Below are 15,294 nucleotides of genomic sequence, written 5' to 3' on the forward strand. Positions count from 1 at the left end.
TGTGGTCATTTATGGTTAGAACCGCATTTACTTTTGATTGCCTCTGTTGTACATTTAGTGGACATTAAAGACACTTCAAGCTTGTTTTTATTTGTACAGAAGTCACATATGCACATTCTCACAGTGTCACGGAGAAATAAACAATTTCGAAATGTCTCTGAAAAAGACATTCATGAATGTATGTGGAGCTCATTTCTTGCGGATGCATGCGGCTGCACTTTTTCTGTGAGCTTACTCAGGGTAGATGTACAGGTAGGCTCTTTTGTGTTTTTCATAGTAGTAACAATCCTCATGGAAGTTGTTGGTCTCCACTACCTCCAATGGCTGACAGCATGGACCAGGCAGTTGGGAAGCTCTTATTCAAAGCCAGAGCCACTGCCATCATACCCCCCTTCATCTTCTGACTCTCAATCTTCTCCTGGATCTGACTCTTCTTAATGGGCTTGGGGTCAACACAGAAAGAGAGCACCACTTTGACCTTACTCTTGGTCAAAATGTCAAACCAATTGGCTCCTCCACTTCCGTGGCACTTCTTCCTGGCCAGCCATTTGAAAAAGAAAATGCGCTCCCTGTTGCCGAAGGTCCTGATGGACCAGTTCACCCAGTTGTATTTCTTAACAAGCAAATCCAGAAGGGATTTGGTGAAATCGCGGTCAACAGTGCCTGGATTCTCCTAAAGCATGTGCTCCAAGTCTAACTTGGCTTGATCTGCAAAGTTCTCTGTACAGTCATCCACAGCTGCTTTCATTCGATTCTCCACATCCTCCATCCGCCCCTGCCACTTCCTCACCATCTCTTCCCCCACAACTCCTTCCTTGAGGGCGGAATGGCCCATGACGGCAATAATGCCCACCACAAAAAGCTTCTTCAGACGGACACAGAAATCCTCAACTGCCCTTCTACTTCTCTGCTCTGTGGCCAATACCGTTTCCAGCATTGGGTCACCTGAGGTGTTCTCCCCAGTGACAGCATTGTAGAGTGCGTCCAAGTTCAAATCAGCATCGGTGTTCTCGTAATGGCTAATGAACTTCTCCGTCTTCTTCTCTTTGAACTTTGGCTTGGTGTTGACAAAGTCTTGGAACTTTTTGTACTGGCTCAGCATCTGTGCCTCTCGATCAAAGTTCTGCTTGTTCATTGATGTCGTCTGCAGCTCCCGGGCAATTTGATCAATCTCATCTTGTATTCCCTCGAGAATCATAGCCTCCAAGACAGGGTGAAGCTGGCCCACGGTGGCAGCGAGCACCTCGGAGGCTTGCCCTATGATCTCCACACCTTTCTCGATCTTGTCCCTGTTCTACACGAGCCAATCTGCCACGCAGTTCATCTTTGTATTATTTATTTCAGACTAACTAACTGAATGTGTTTTCCACTGCCAGAGGCTTTGCTCGTGCCTGAAAGAAGAACAAACATGAAACCCTTGTAAAGTTTATTGTAGTGGGATTTAAAGACATTTCAGAAAAAAATATGGCCCCTCCTTTTTTCAGTTACATTTGGCAAAGCAAATGCAATAAGCTGACATTTTTTTCTCACAGGATATTTCCATGACAAACAACCCTACAATAAAACAAACGGCAGGTCATGTCTGCACATGTAGGCATCCAGTTTCAAACCGCACCCTCAGAGCCTCCGCTAATGACAGGGATGCGTTTTTAAGCCTTGGTGGCATTGACACATATCAGTAAAAAGCTCATGAAAGTACACAAACGAGGCACACAGGGATGGCAATTCAGAATAAATATCAAACATGATGTGTGTACTCATGAATTATGACTTGGAGTATTGTGCAACATTGCTACATTGGTGTGTTCCAGATTGACTGATTTTAAAAGGACAGCGTGGAACCTCCTGCCCTTCAGACTCTCTCTGTCCATATACACATTGAAAGGTCTCAAACGATTCATCTCTGCCTAGCATGCGTAAAATGCTATCGATTTCATAACCGTGCTCATCCTCGCTAACCTGCAGCGTGTCGCACCACAAATCAAATTCGTTGTCGGGGCCACGCAGTGCCTGGGCAATTGGTCTATCATGAGAGTTCGTCAACGTGCCCTGGATGGTGCTATGTAGCCCGTGCGCAAGTTTGCCAAGGTATGTGAAGGGGGGTTCGTCTTGTCCGAGGTAGACGTTCCCATGCTCTTTTGCAAACCAAATGTCCCGGCTCTCTATCGCGCGTTTGACACTGGCTGGGGTCTGGTTCAGTTTGTCTGTGTATGGCAGCTGCGCCAGGAGCTCAGGTACATACAGCTCGGCAATGCGTAGTATGGTCCCTACATCGATCAAATCACCAAAGACTATCAATAGAGCTTGTACAATCTCACTGTGTTCAAGGACTACGTAGCTATCAAATGCCTTGGGTGCACGAATAAGGTTCAGAGCTGTGCACAGGTGTTTGTCAGCATCCGAACCGGTTTGGGACAATTGTTTCTTTAACACGGGCTGTACGTGCAATGTTCCAACGTACACCAGTACGTACCATGCTGCAAAATACAATAGGCCTGCAGAGGTGACTGTGCAATGGGAGCCGTCCAGATCTTCAAGGTTGTCTTTGTTGTCGTCACTATGGACACCAACCGCGCGCAGGCCACAAGCTGCAAAAGTCAACGCTATTGTGGAGCTCACAAGTCGATCAGGCATGCTGTCCCCCTGTCCCGCAAAGCACGGCAGAACTCCGTTACGCAAGACATCGATCATCAGACGCCTTTCAGATTCGCTTATGATAGTGACTTTGGCTAACCTGTTCAAGGGACCCAGGAGGTGCTTTGTGTAATGCGCGTAGCTGACTCTGACAAGCCCTCCGGTGCCCATTGGTGTGAAGTGTTCCAAGACTTGGGGCGTCACGCATCTCCACGCTCTAGCCAGCAGCTCAAGTGTGTACTCGGGACTGGGCGAAACGGGGAGAGTCAGGGCTCTGAAAAGCTGGAAACATGTCCTGGTGGAGTTAACAAACACGGGCCATATTCTACCCGAAAACTCGCCCGTGTTAGGAGCCTTGAGCGTGAGATCTTTCAGAGACAAAGCAGCAACCCTGGGGAAGCACGAGACAAGAGCGTGTGCTATTGCGTTCACCCCTTGAGCCCTGGCCTCCATTGTATCTGGGACATTGGTTAGGACATCCACCGCATTTGATATATTCAAGCTGTTCATCTTGTCTGTAATTGAGTATGCAAGGTTGCCACGCTTAGAGGAGAAGCCTTGGTTTTGAGTAATGACATTTACCAACTCGGGTTTGGCACTGAGAACCGCGTCACACTCAAGCTTGGTGATGCATGTGGGTTTAGATGATACGAATGGAATGTGATCATTGGCAAACATGACAACGAGAGCCTCCAAGTCAAACGAGGCTCCCGTAGCCTGGCAGTCATGGAACTTTGTTGAGTGTGCCATGATCGAATGAGCCCAAGCTTCTAACAACTCTTCGACATCAGACCCCAAAGGCTTGTGGATTTGGTACAGGAGCCAGCATAGTTGAATCACGGCTTCGTTTCGCACCAGCCAATCGTGCTGTCGAGAAGCCTCGACTGCAGCACACTCCATGAGAAATACACAGGATGTCAAGAGTCTACGCTTACAGTCTGGACATGGAAGCTTTACAATGCGAGCCTCAGCGAAGCGCACTGCCCACACCGCGGACCAAGGGGTGTAACCGCACCATTTCATCCTGTCCATTATTGTCATTACAAGTGTACAACCGTGTACAGTGCGCTTGGCTTGGGTTTGACACATGCCGTGATGAGCGAACACCATGGAACAGGTGCTGTTCTTGGCGACAGACTTCCAATCGTAAAACTCCTGAGCCCAGCCAAGTTTCAGCTCATTGTTTGTCCCCCTGAGTTCCTTGCGTTCTTCGATCCAGTCCGACCGAAGTGTTTCATGGAGGATCGGGGCGAGCATGGCATCACAAACAAAGGGTCCAAATAATTCTATGCATTCGTTCATGTTTTGTTTCTCCAAGAGCCACTTGCTTGTCAGATACAGTAACCCGTCATCGTTTTTTTGTTCAAGGACAATTCTGTTTAGTTCTGGTAGATGTACACACATCAGACCCGCGTGTCTCAACCTGGACACCGCTCTCAGACACTGGGTCCTGTCGGCGAGCCAAGTGCCATATGGTGACACGTCCTGCATATATATTGCACCTCTTAGGGCTACAAGGCGTCCTTCTTTCACATACAGTATAGGCTCAGATTCCTGAAACGCGGCTATCTCTGGTTGCTGTTGGATAATGTCTATGTAAGGTACCATGCGTCCCGAGTTCCACACTCCTTGAAACGAGACCGGGGGTATAGATGTGGTGCATCGTATAGGCTTGTCCTGAACTTGGTAGTTTATACAGACTGGACAAATGATCTCAGTGTCTTCCTCACCCTTGTTCTCTTCTACGTTGCGGCTTTTGTACACCAGGTAATCACAGTCTGAATCCATGCTGTGTCAAACTGTCAACAATACAAGAGATTAGTAAATACACTCTACACTGCTTCACACCGATTGCCAGCCCAAGGGCGGTCACTGCAGTGCGTTCATCTCTGCGTGTCGGCAACGAGCTACAGAGTCTCTGAGCTTGGCTCTAGTCTGAGCCACCTGCAGCTCCAGAGTTCCTTGGTTTCTGGTCAACTTCCTCACTTGTGACACGAGTATAGACCTTTCGTGCAACAGAGTCTTCACGGAGAGCTCTCCCACGCCGGTCAGGGCTTCGAGTATCACAAGATCGCTGCGGATGTCAAAATACAGGTCGTTCATGTGCGAATCCCAACTCCACTTGGGAAAACTCCTGTCCAGGCAGCCACGCATGTCTTCCAACTGGGCGTCGATGAGCCCTTTGCGCTTGTCAAAAGCCTCAGGTGCCGAGGATAGATTGATGTCTACATTTTTCAGAGCGCGGGAACAAGCTTCTCCAACGGCCCTAGGGGTGATAGTGCCCACCTTGGCTAACATGCGTGCTATGTAGGCTTTTGCCTCTGACCAAGGCTCCCCGTGGCTCACACCTGGCCTGTCCTGAGTCAGGGTTACAAACTCCATCACTGTAATGTCCCGCGACACCTTGGAACACATTTCTCTCCACACCTGTATGTAGCGAACATGCAGATTGGTGTAGTGCTCAAGAATCATCCTCAGTGCCTCGCCATCGGTGTAGCACGTGTTTAGAGCTTCATGGACCGAAACAATGGCATGGTCGAATGTAACCTCTTCGTGCTCAGACTCAGTTCTAAGTGCCTTTTGCGTCTGTCTCTTTGCAGCCAGGCGAACCATCTCTTGCACCAGGTTGTTGCGCCCAAGCGCAGCCTGTACCATGTAGTGGAGATGACCGTCACTCGAGTCAACTCTAAGCTCAGGGTACCGCTCTAAGACCTTCTTGAAGCCTACCATAAGCTCAGAAACGGTCTTGGTGTAGCTGGTTAGGACGCGTCGGTATTTCTCCGCCGCAGCCTTACAGTGAGCGTCGTAGGCCTCGCATCGCAAACATCTATGCTTGGAGCTGGTCCATGGCCCCAAACGCTCTCCTGCCAGTCTCCTTTCTTTACCTAATAAGAGGAGGTTCTCGGTCGTACACTTTGTAACTTTCCACAACTTGGCCTGTTGGGACTCAAGAGTGTCAAGGTCCTGTTCATCGTGACGATCATTCAGGTTTAAACTAGATATTGACATACACTCGTCACTGTCACTGCCTTCAACATGGGTGAATCTAACTGAGTTCATAGGTAACTCCTCATCACAGGAATCCTCGGAACTCATACTATTGTCATCATAACGCAAGTCTGGTTTGCTGCCATAACTGTCGGCCACAGAACCCAGGTCCATTGATTCCTCATAGCTTCCTTGTCTTTGAACCGAGACCCGTGCAGTCGCCTGATCCTTGATGTGTTGTTCGTATTTTGCAAAGATGTCGGATACCGCGCGGGTCAGGACATCTCCCACTGAGCAGAGAGAGCCATCAAACACGTCGCGCCCACTCTTCCACAGCGAGGTGGCGAACATGGCCTCAAATATGAGCTGTCGTCAGAGACACAGAGCTCTCGTCGTTATTGGATCAAATAGATGTAGCCTGAGACGCTGCGTTCGCATGTGTGATAAGTACATCTTCTACGTGTACATTTGCCTGAAATGGGAAAGGCCCCGGCTCACGGATGACGAACTGTCACACCTATTTGGCGGTCGCAGCAATGTTTTTGCACAGTTGGATCCAAATTGGCTGTTGCGATTCATTGCCAGGTGCCGGGTTCTGTACCACCTGGAACTTAAGAAGTGTCTCTCTTTATCGCCTCTAAATATATCCAGAACCGTGTACAAGGTGCAGACCAGAGAAGGCTCGTATGTAACGGTCGACAGCAAAGGTTGCGTGGTACAAATTGAGGATTTCAAAGACCCAGGTCCTTTGAGGAGACTCGGGGATGAGGCATTTACAGCGTTCAAAGAGAACCTGTCGGTGTTCTCTGATGTGGCCTTTAGGTTACAAAGCAGAGGAGCACCAGCGTCACCTTCGCTGGTAATTTGCCAACACTCTGACTCTCACGACACCTTGTGTTCAAACTGGCAGACGTGTTACACGGTCAAGGAGTGCGACATTCGAGGTCTGAAGGTGGCTGCGGGCTGCATCTACACAAGAGATGCACTATGTCTGTACAGATCAGTTGCCTCATGGAAGACCAATGTCTGTCTGATTTTTGATGAAGGTTGCCGACAGGAGATTGTCCGCACACTATGTGCTTTGGCGATGGGAGACTCTAGGTTGGGCAAAGAGTTCACGCTCAAATGTGTTTTACCCGATCGAGGGTTAGGCTTAGATTTGCGAGATCTGGATCCGTTGGAGCCCACGTCGACGCTGAGAGACATCCTCGTTCCCCGGGACAATGAACCCCCTGACAATGAACTTGCGTGTGAACAGTCAAGCGTTCCCCGAAGCTGCCATCGTGAAGGCTTGACATGTCTCAGAGACATGACCAGACTTCCACTAGGGTTTGCGATTCTCACAGAGAACAACAACGTGCTCATATTGAGGCACGTATTGAGAGATGCTGTGGTCATTGTACCAAAACGTGGGGCTGGCATGACACCAGGGGTGGTCCGAGGGGAAATTCAGCTGAGACACAGCGATACCTCTGCTCCGACAGGGTGTGTGACGGAATGGTTCCCGTGCAGGCACTCTCTGTTCAGAATCAAAAGGGGTTACGCAGGTGTACCTCCTCTCGTGATATCCTGCAACGGAGATGGTGACCACCGGTGCCCAGGCGAGGACCGTTCCGCAGTAGAGGTGCCAACGCTGCGTGTCCTCAGGAGCTCAGAGTATCACAGTGTTCTACCGCGAGGGTTCAGCTCAAGTGGCCACCATCTTTTCAACCAGTCAATGTGCCTGCTTCCAGGTACCATGACCATTGTCGCACCGAGAGTTTTACATTTCCAGGGGTGCGTGGCTATCATGTACGCGTTTGATGCATTCAGAAAGCTAGGTGTCGTTGAACAGGAGCGCGCTAGCAGCCCTGTACGACTTTTGTTTGTGTCCAATCTGAGTGTGCAAGAGGCTCAGGTTCTACTCTTGTCGTACCTGTGTCTGACGGAGTCTTTTGGCGCCTCGGAAAAGAGCAGCTTTGTGTTCAGCGTGCAACACCATTCAACGTTATCAGAACTCAGAAAGATCGTTTCCGCTAACCCGAGAGTACACTCGAGGCTTGTGGAATTGGACCTGTCCCGTGGAGAGGAGGCAATGCGAGAGGACCTAGAGGAGGAGATGTTGCAAATCCAAGATGGTTTAGCCGCTGAACGGAGCAATGAGAAACATGAGCCAAGTGAGGACCAGGGAGCAACTGTGGATGACAAGTGGGAGGAGAGTAGCGATGGCAACGGTGAGGATATAGACAAGTACACGGGAAAGGAAGAGAGTCATCAGGGTAGCAGACAATCTGATTGCGAGTGTGTGGATGACACGGATGACGAAGAGAAAGCGGTTGCAACCATAGCCAAAGTGATTGGCTCGGTACCCAGGTTCGGCGCAAGAACAGGACATGTGGTCCTGTTTGGGCGAGGAGGATGTTGTTCATCAAGTTTCAATTATATCACGATTGGTCTACGCACGTTGGGCCTGGTTAACTTGAAAATTTTGCGTGCATGCGGTTTGTTTCACTCAAAGCACGGTCTCAGCAGAGCCATGTTGAAGATTCCAAACACAAATGGTGTGCTACCCGAATCATGTTGGTCCCGCGAGAGGGGCACTTTGCTCACGGATGACCTGTGTCTCTGCCCTGAAGGAGGCCCAGATGGTCTGCTTGTGCCATTGCTTGATTGCAGTGACTGCTCCTTTCAATTGAATTACTCCCCCAATGCGACAAGGACGGTGAAAGGGAAACCGCAAGCTGTTGACAATGTGGGTTTGGTCGTAGAGATGTCCCGCATAGAGCAGGCCATATGTAGTGAGACTGCGAGAGGCTACGAAGAACAGAAACTCTTTAGGCTCTTTAGAACCTCTCGCAGGAGGATGCGTCTGTGCCTGTTGGACGTTGAGATTGACAAGCCCGACATCAGCAACACCGGGTGCATGGAGCCTCTATACAAGAGATCTTGGCTTGGGTCATCACAGAGGCGAGAAGCTGGCTCGTTTGAGGCACCCTCAGCCATAGGAGATGGAGAATACTTCCCTTGTGTGGAGATAGCAAGAGAAGTTGATCTTGAGGAGAGCGACGAAGACACGCTTGCCTACCCGCTCTCGGAATACAATCTCAACCTCACGATTAAATCTTTTCCGAATCACTACGCATTGGCCAGGGCAGACAGAGCACCAGGCGAATGCGGCTCAGTGTACGAGGCGTGCCTAGACGAGGCCGTGCTACTGGGCCACTGTGCAAGGCTCTCTGTCACACGGGGCTCAAAGAGGAACTTTGATGTGAGCTCTTGTCTGACGTGGTTCTACAGATCAGTTCACCCGTGTGTCCCTGACATGAATGTGGGAGACATGATGCTTGACTACGAGTTCACCCTGCATGGCAGGGGCAAGCTGTCTCCTGTATATGCCCTCCTCAGCCATTTGGCAGAAAGCTGCAGGGTCAACTGCTTCCCCAGCTACAAGCTGATCACCCTGAGTAGACACAGAGGTGCATCAGTGTGGACAAGGGGCACAGAGGCCCCGTTCCACACGCGGAGATTGAGGACAAACACCCTGGGAGCCTTCTTGTGTGCTCAAGATCACAGGCTAGCACCTCTGCTGTCGCGGTGTTGCAACCCGAAGCCCTTACAGCCCTCGGAATTCTGTACCGGTTGTGAGCTGCTGCCTCGCGGTGACGAAGAGGAGCTCCTCTTGCAAGCCTATTCTAAGACGCTCGGTCCTGTGTTCAAGTTTGACAAGGTGCAACGTTTCCCGTCCAAGGTCAACACTAGTCTTGGGGTGTGGACATTCATGCGCCTGGCAAGCAGGTCCTCTGGGGTCAAGCGCTACCCGGGCACAACGGTGGTAGACGGCTACGCTTTGGCTTTCGCGGCAGAGTCACCATTGTTTTACCTCAGAGACCAGGGGCCCTTGGTGCACAAGCTGGAGTCTGTGGCGGTGGTTGTAGAGAGCAGCTCGGCATATAGAACGCAGGTGTTGCAGAAAGAGGACCCGGAGTGGCCGGGACCCAATCCATTAGAGCCGCAAGACCGCATTAAGTGTAAAACCAAGAGCTGTGTCATCAATGACATGTTCATGCGCTGCGGGGGCCGGGATCCATTGGACGGGTACGATGTGAATGAGAGGTCTTGGGCCAAACTGATAGACTCCAGGTGGACGTTCAAAAAGGCTCCGGGTGAAGCGTGTCAGAATCAAGACTGGGAAGTGGACTACCCCATGTCTGAGAGCTTAACTGTGATAGGGCCTGGCTGTTCTGGCTTCGTTGACACTGTAAAGTGGCTCTGCGATGCGCCTCCTGCCAAATTCACCTTTGGACAAAGGAGTTGTCTAGGCGAACCGCCACACAATAAGCTTGACACGCTCATCATGTGCATGGAAATTGACTCTAGGACGGCTCGGATCAGAGACCCTGCAGAGTGGAAAGGTTTTGACGTCTTGTGCTCCCGTGTGCTGACGTGCCCTACCGAAAAGGTGTGGACCAGAGGCGTTTGCAAGGTTGTGAACAAAGGCCTGAGCATGTTCAAACGTGACGCTCTGGTACCCATGGCCAACCTGATTGTGATTGTGGAACCCGGACAGTGGTACGCGTTGCCCTGTAACGACGGCGGCGCATGGTGCAACAATGACAAAACACAAGTGTTGCCGGTTGCCGATAGTCTCATTTACTACGATGAGGTGTGCTCAGCTCCCGAGTTCGCAGTTGCCCTAGCATGTAGAATGCTCTCAGGAGAGGTGCACGAAGCGCTGGAGATAAAATGTCTTAGACGCGGGGTGTATAAGTACCTACAGCGGGCGCTGGCTTGGTTCGCGGGTGCCACAGGACCTTTCAGATCACGATCGGTGACCGTCTTCACGCCCGAAGCAGACTCTGCAACTGCATCTTGGACCCACACTCTGCCCCGGGGTTTAGACATTCTGAAAACAAGTAGCACCAGCTACCTGGTGTCTTGCAAACATCCATGCAGGGATGATGTGTCTATGCTGGTTGCAAAGTCCAAAGGGATGGTTCGAGTCAACTCTGCTGGCAATCTGGTTTTACATTCAAACCCAAGGAGTTTAAGAATGTGTATGGCAACAAAAGAGGAGCCAGGGGTGCACGCTGTGGCTACCACTCCTGTGGACGGAACGAAAGTCTTTGAGGGCGAGTACGCCCAGGTTCACATTCGCTGCCACCTATCGCTTAGGGAGTTTTGCAAGCTGCGACGCATACCCGTGGGAATTCGAGGTCCCGAAACGTGGAAGAGGGCCTTGCCGTGGTCAAAGAGGAAGCCTGGTACCTTTTGCTCTAAGGTGTCAGACTTAAAGTACAGATGGGAGTCTGGGAACACAGAGTTGGCCGAGATGCTACCTCGGGACTCTGGTAGGTTTTACGGAGAGCAGCTGAAGCATTGGCACGTGAGGTGCTCCGATGGGAAACTGATACCTCAACGAGACAGGTTTTGGTACCTAATTGACTACAAGGAGTCTTTAATCAGACAAAACACGGATGCAGACGCTGTGAGGTTGGCTGAAGATGACAACAGACACGAGTCTCCAGGCCTCGATGAGTACTCGGAAGGGGAAGACTACGAAGGAGAAGATGAATACCGAGCATTTGGCGAAGATAACTTTGTACAACACTGTCAAGGAGGTGGTGTAGTCCAGCGTGCGGGACACACGACTGTGAACTGTGAGTGGCGTGAGAGTGAGCTATCCAGTTTCATTCTCCTCAATTCTCGTCTCGAAATTGAACTAGTCCCCAGTATGCCAAGGAACGAAGGCCATGTTTTCTTCAAACCCATGGACAATCCCAGAAGCTACTACAGGACCGAAGGGACATTGGACGAGTCTGGCAGGCTCATCAAGTACTACAAACCTCACAAATTCCTCTCACTGATGTACGACGTTTGCACAGTGATGGTCTATGGCTGCGGACTGAGACCGGTGTTTGTGCACGACTCCTTGGACGCTGCAGGCAACAGGGTTCTCAACCTGGTCATGGGCACGCTTGCCTTGGCCAACAAACTCACCTCTCATGCGTATCCTAGCCGTCCGAAGATTGCAATTGTGGTATGTGAGGGCAGAGAGGAGATGGTGAAACTCGCTCGCGAGATCAGCCGCTGCATTGTCGTGACCATCGACCGCAGAAAGAGAGCGGGCGCCCTGCTATACAAGTTTAGGGAGTTGCCGCCCAATATAGAAAGAGAGACCTGCTGCTCAGCGTTTACGGGGTATAGCAAGCTTTCCGAACAATACGCCACGCCCGAGAACTTTATCTGCCACAGTGGCATATCTGCATTTACTCAACTAACAACGCTCTGGCCCTCTGTGGGCAAGAGAGGTGACATAAAACACCCTACATGCTCACGAGACCCCAGATGGATAGGAGTCATGGTGTGTCTAGCGGAGTGGCAGGGGCAGAGATGGATCGCAGATACTGTAGCTGCTGGAGCTCTAGAAGCTCTGACAGCGAGTCACGCCGAGGCAACAGGCTGAGAGTGAGTGAGCTGTACGATCTGGCATGCAGAGCAAGGTTGCGGGGGGACATCGATCCACAATTGCGGACCTTTGTGGACACGTTTGAGGACCCCAGGCGATCGGCCTCAACTCCCAAAGAGCCTTGTAACAAATGTGTAAATGAATACACAGTGTGGCTCACGGTGCGAGGCATAGAGAACCAAGACACCATAGTACGAAACCCCAATCAACCGCTGACACTGTCTGAAGTCGTTGACGCATACGCAAAGCTGAGTAGAGAGTTCATCACATGCTCTCACAAAGAGTCCCTGAATACCTTGAATTTGTTACAGGACTTCCTAGCACTCATGCTCCGGTACCCCATTGTGCCAAAGCTGGCCATGGACACTAAGGAGTGTCCCGAGTGTTTCTTCGAAGCTGAAATAACCGCCGACACGTGGAAAGATGTGAGGCAGAAGATGGCATGCTATCACTTCACGCTGGGACACGAACAGTTCATGTGCATGCAGAGGGACAACATTCTTGCCTCGGAGGACATAGGTAATCTCTGCATTGACGACAACGGGGAAATGGTGAGAGCTGGTCCGTGTGGTAGCATGTTCATGACTGACGAGACCGAGGACAGTGGCGCCATGGGTGAATGTCTAAAACCCACAAGGTTTCTTGAGCAGTTGGAATCGCTCAAGAGGCGCGACGAGATAACCAAACAGAAAACACTGGGCAAAGAAATATTCCATGAACTGAAATCGCACAGCCACACACTCAAGGAGCTAGAGGCCCCCAGGTATCTAAGCTCCTACCCGTTGCGTTGCCTCTACCAATATTACGGCTCATTGAACAGGAGCCGCGTGAGAGCCCAAGTGTTGTCGGAACAGTACCCCGAGTTGAGCCGTGACAGACATCGAGCTCAGCTCAATGTCGAGGAACTGAGACTCAACCTACGGTCCACAGCCTCGACGGGTAACAATGACAATCTGCTCTCACACGTGTGCATGGCAATGATAGGTCCCGTGCGAAGGTATATGCCTAGGTACAACTTCACAGCCGAGAGAGTTGTGTTGTTCAAACACTTGATAGGTTCGGCCTTTCCTATAGAGATTGCGTCAAGTCTGGTAAAGAGCATAAGCGACTGCAATAGAGTGTCTATGATCGCTTTACCGTTGGCCAAGGGTGTTGAGCTACAGTTGAAAAAAACCGTTCAACCTACCGCATATAACAGAAAGATAGCTTCCCTCATATGGTTATTCTCGCACATCACTGCATATTGCACGCTTCGACAGCTGAATCATGGCTACGTACGAATGGGCGACTCCCCGGAAGACATGGCCTGTGATGGGCTCTACGTGTTTGACCAAGATCATGTGGGCTTCAAATTGTCCCCGGGACTCGAACTGTCAGACGCGACAGACGTCCGTAAAACAGGACATGCAACCTCGGCGTGTGTGCCCTTCTCACAGATTCTGGAACTGCTTGCACTGCGGGATAGCGTTCAGGAGAGATTTTGCCAATAGAGTCATCACAGCCGGACCCGAGGAGTCCTACGAAGCACTGGTACAGTTCGGTAACAGTCCCATTACCGGCATAGTCAATCTACAGTGGAAATGCGAGGCTATGAAAAAACACAGCTCCGAGCGCTCAAAATACTCTGCTATTGAGTTTGACAAAATACTCAGGGAATACGTGACAAGGAGGCAGAATCGGCACACAGTGAGCTCCAAGTGTTCTAAGCAGAAGCAGCCGAAGCAACGGGGAGCTAAGGGTACAATCAATTGGAAAAGACCTCTCTGCATGCAAAAGAAGGACAAAAACTCTGAGAAAACACCCATGCAAAGAGGACAACAACTGCAAGGATCACATGTACCACTTTGAACCACTTGTCCAGAGACTCAATTGTTCCCGCTTGTTACTCATTTATCATCTATTTCTATGTACACACCCAAGTGTCTGAATAAAACACGAATCAAGTCACTGTTTTTATTTCTGTGTATCTCACATGAATTATTCAACCAAGGAAACATTGTGTCATGATGGATGAGTGATATTTTATTGTACAGTCACATAGAACGACAGGTGGGCCACATGTACAACACAGTTGAACAACAACACATCATCATAGCATCAATAAAAGCAAAGTTAATGTGGTCCTGCTCGAGCCCACGAGTGCTCTAAATGTATCACTTTCTCCTTGAGTCTCCCCTTGGGCCTTCTGGCGTCTCCAGCGTAGCAAGACGTCTTCCTTTTCTCCGTTAGTGGCACTCTTGTCTTTATTGTTTGCTGAAAAGATGATGAATCTGGTCGACGGTGGGGCTGATTCCGACCCTCCTGAGGTTTCCACCCTTGCTCACTGGGGTCTGAAGTAGACATGTGACTGTGAGGCACCCTAACCCACACTGCCAATCTTGTTCTCAGAGTAGCTAGCGTCCGAAATGTATTTGTCTAAGGTGACTGTGACCACAATGGGCAAGGAGCTTGCGAGATTGCTGTTGACTAGAACCCGCTTCACAAACTCGGGCTGGTTTGCATGCAGGTGGACATGCGTGGAGAGCTTAGACCACTGGTTATGTCTGGTGCAAGTTTTGTCAAAGTACAAAATCACTAAAGTCCTGTTGTTGAACAAATCACAGAGTACACGATGTTTCAAATATGGGAAAAGACACAGTGTCAGCATGACCACCATGGTGTAGAAGTCAGCTCTCTTGCTGTGTTTATCATTGTACTTGAACATCAGTTTCTTCATGAACCGGGTGATTTTGTCATCACACGATTTGAATAGTGTTGATACGGCCACGGCGCTCTTTAACACCGCCTCCTTCACAACCAACGACATCTCTCTGGAGCAATGGAGCTTGGGCGTGCCAGCAAACTGAATCGCCTCGGCCAGCTCGAATATCTTGCTTGGCCAGGAGAAACGTGGGTCCTTCCATGCGTTGTTCAACGCCTGAGTCTTGGTGAACATCTTGTAGTTATGAGTGAATTCATCGGTCAGTGCTGTTGAGAACAGTGCAATCATGACTGGCAAGCTGGCTTTCAGCATGAGATGATTGACGTCCAATTGCGTGTCATGGAAATGTCGTGTATGCAGCGGTTTGTACTCCATCGCACCGTAGCCCATTTCAACAGGGTCCCCTTTAGCCGGCATGTAGTATGTTCCTCTGAACTCCAACTGAGGCTTCTGAAAAACGAGCAGAGCCACAACGGGGCATGACCACTCCGATGATGAGTGCGCCTGATATTGGCTTCGATTGGAC

The 15,294-nt window shown here is 50.3% G+C and overlaps 1 pseudogene; it reads right to left on the reverse strand.

Moving 5' to 3' along the window:
- Window positions 1-231: 231 nt before the first annotated feature.
- On the reverse strand, window positions 232-1,773 carry LOC116685142 (uncharacterized; annotated as a pseudogene).
- Between the last annotated feature and the right edge of the window lie 13,521 nt (window positions 1,774-15,294).

The sequence above is a fragment of the Etheostoma spectabile genome, unplaced genomic scaffold (genome assembly GCF_008692095.1).
Source record: "Etheostoma spectabile isolate EspeVRDwgs_2016 unplaced genomic scaffold, UIUC_Espe_1.0 scaffold00569575, whole genome shotgun sequence".
NCBI classification, from domain to species: Eukaryota; Metazoa; Chordata; class Actinopteri; order Perciformes; family Percidae; genus Etheostoma; species Etheostoma spectabile.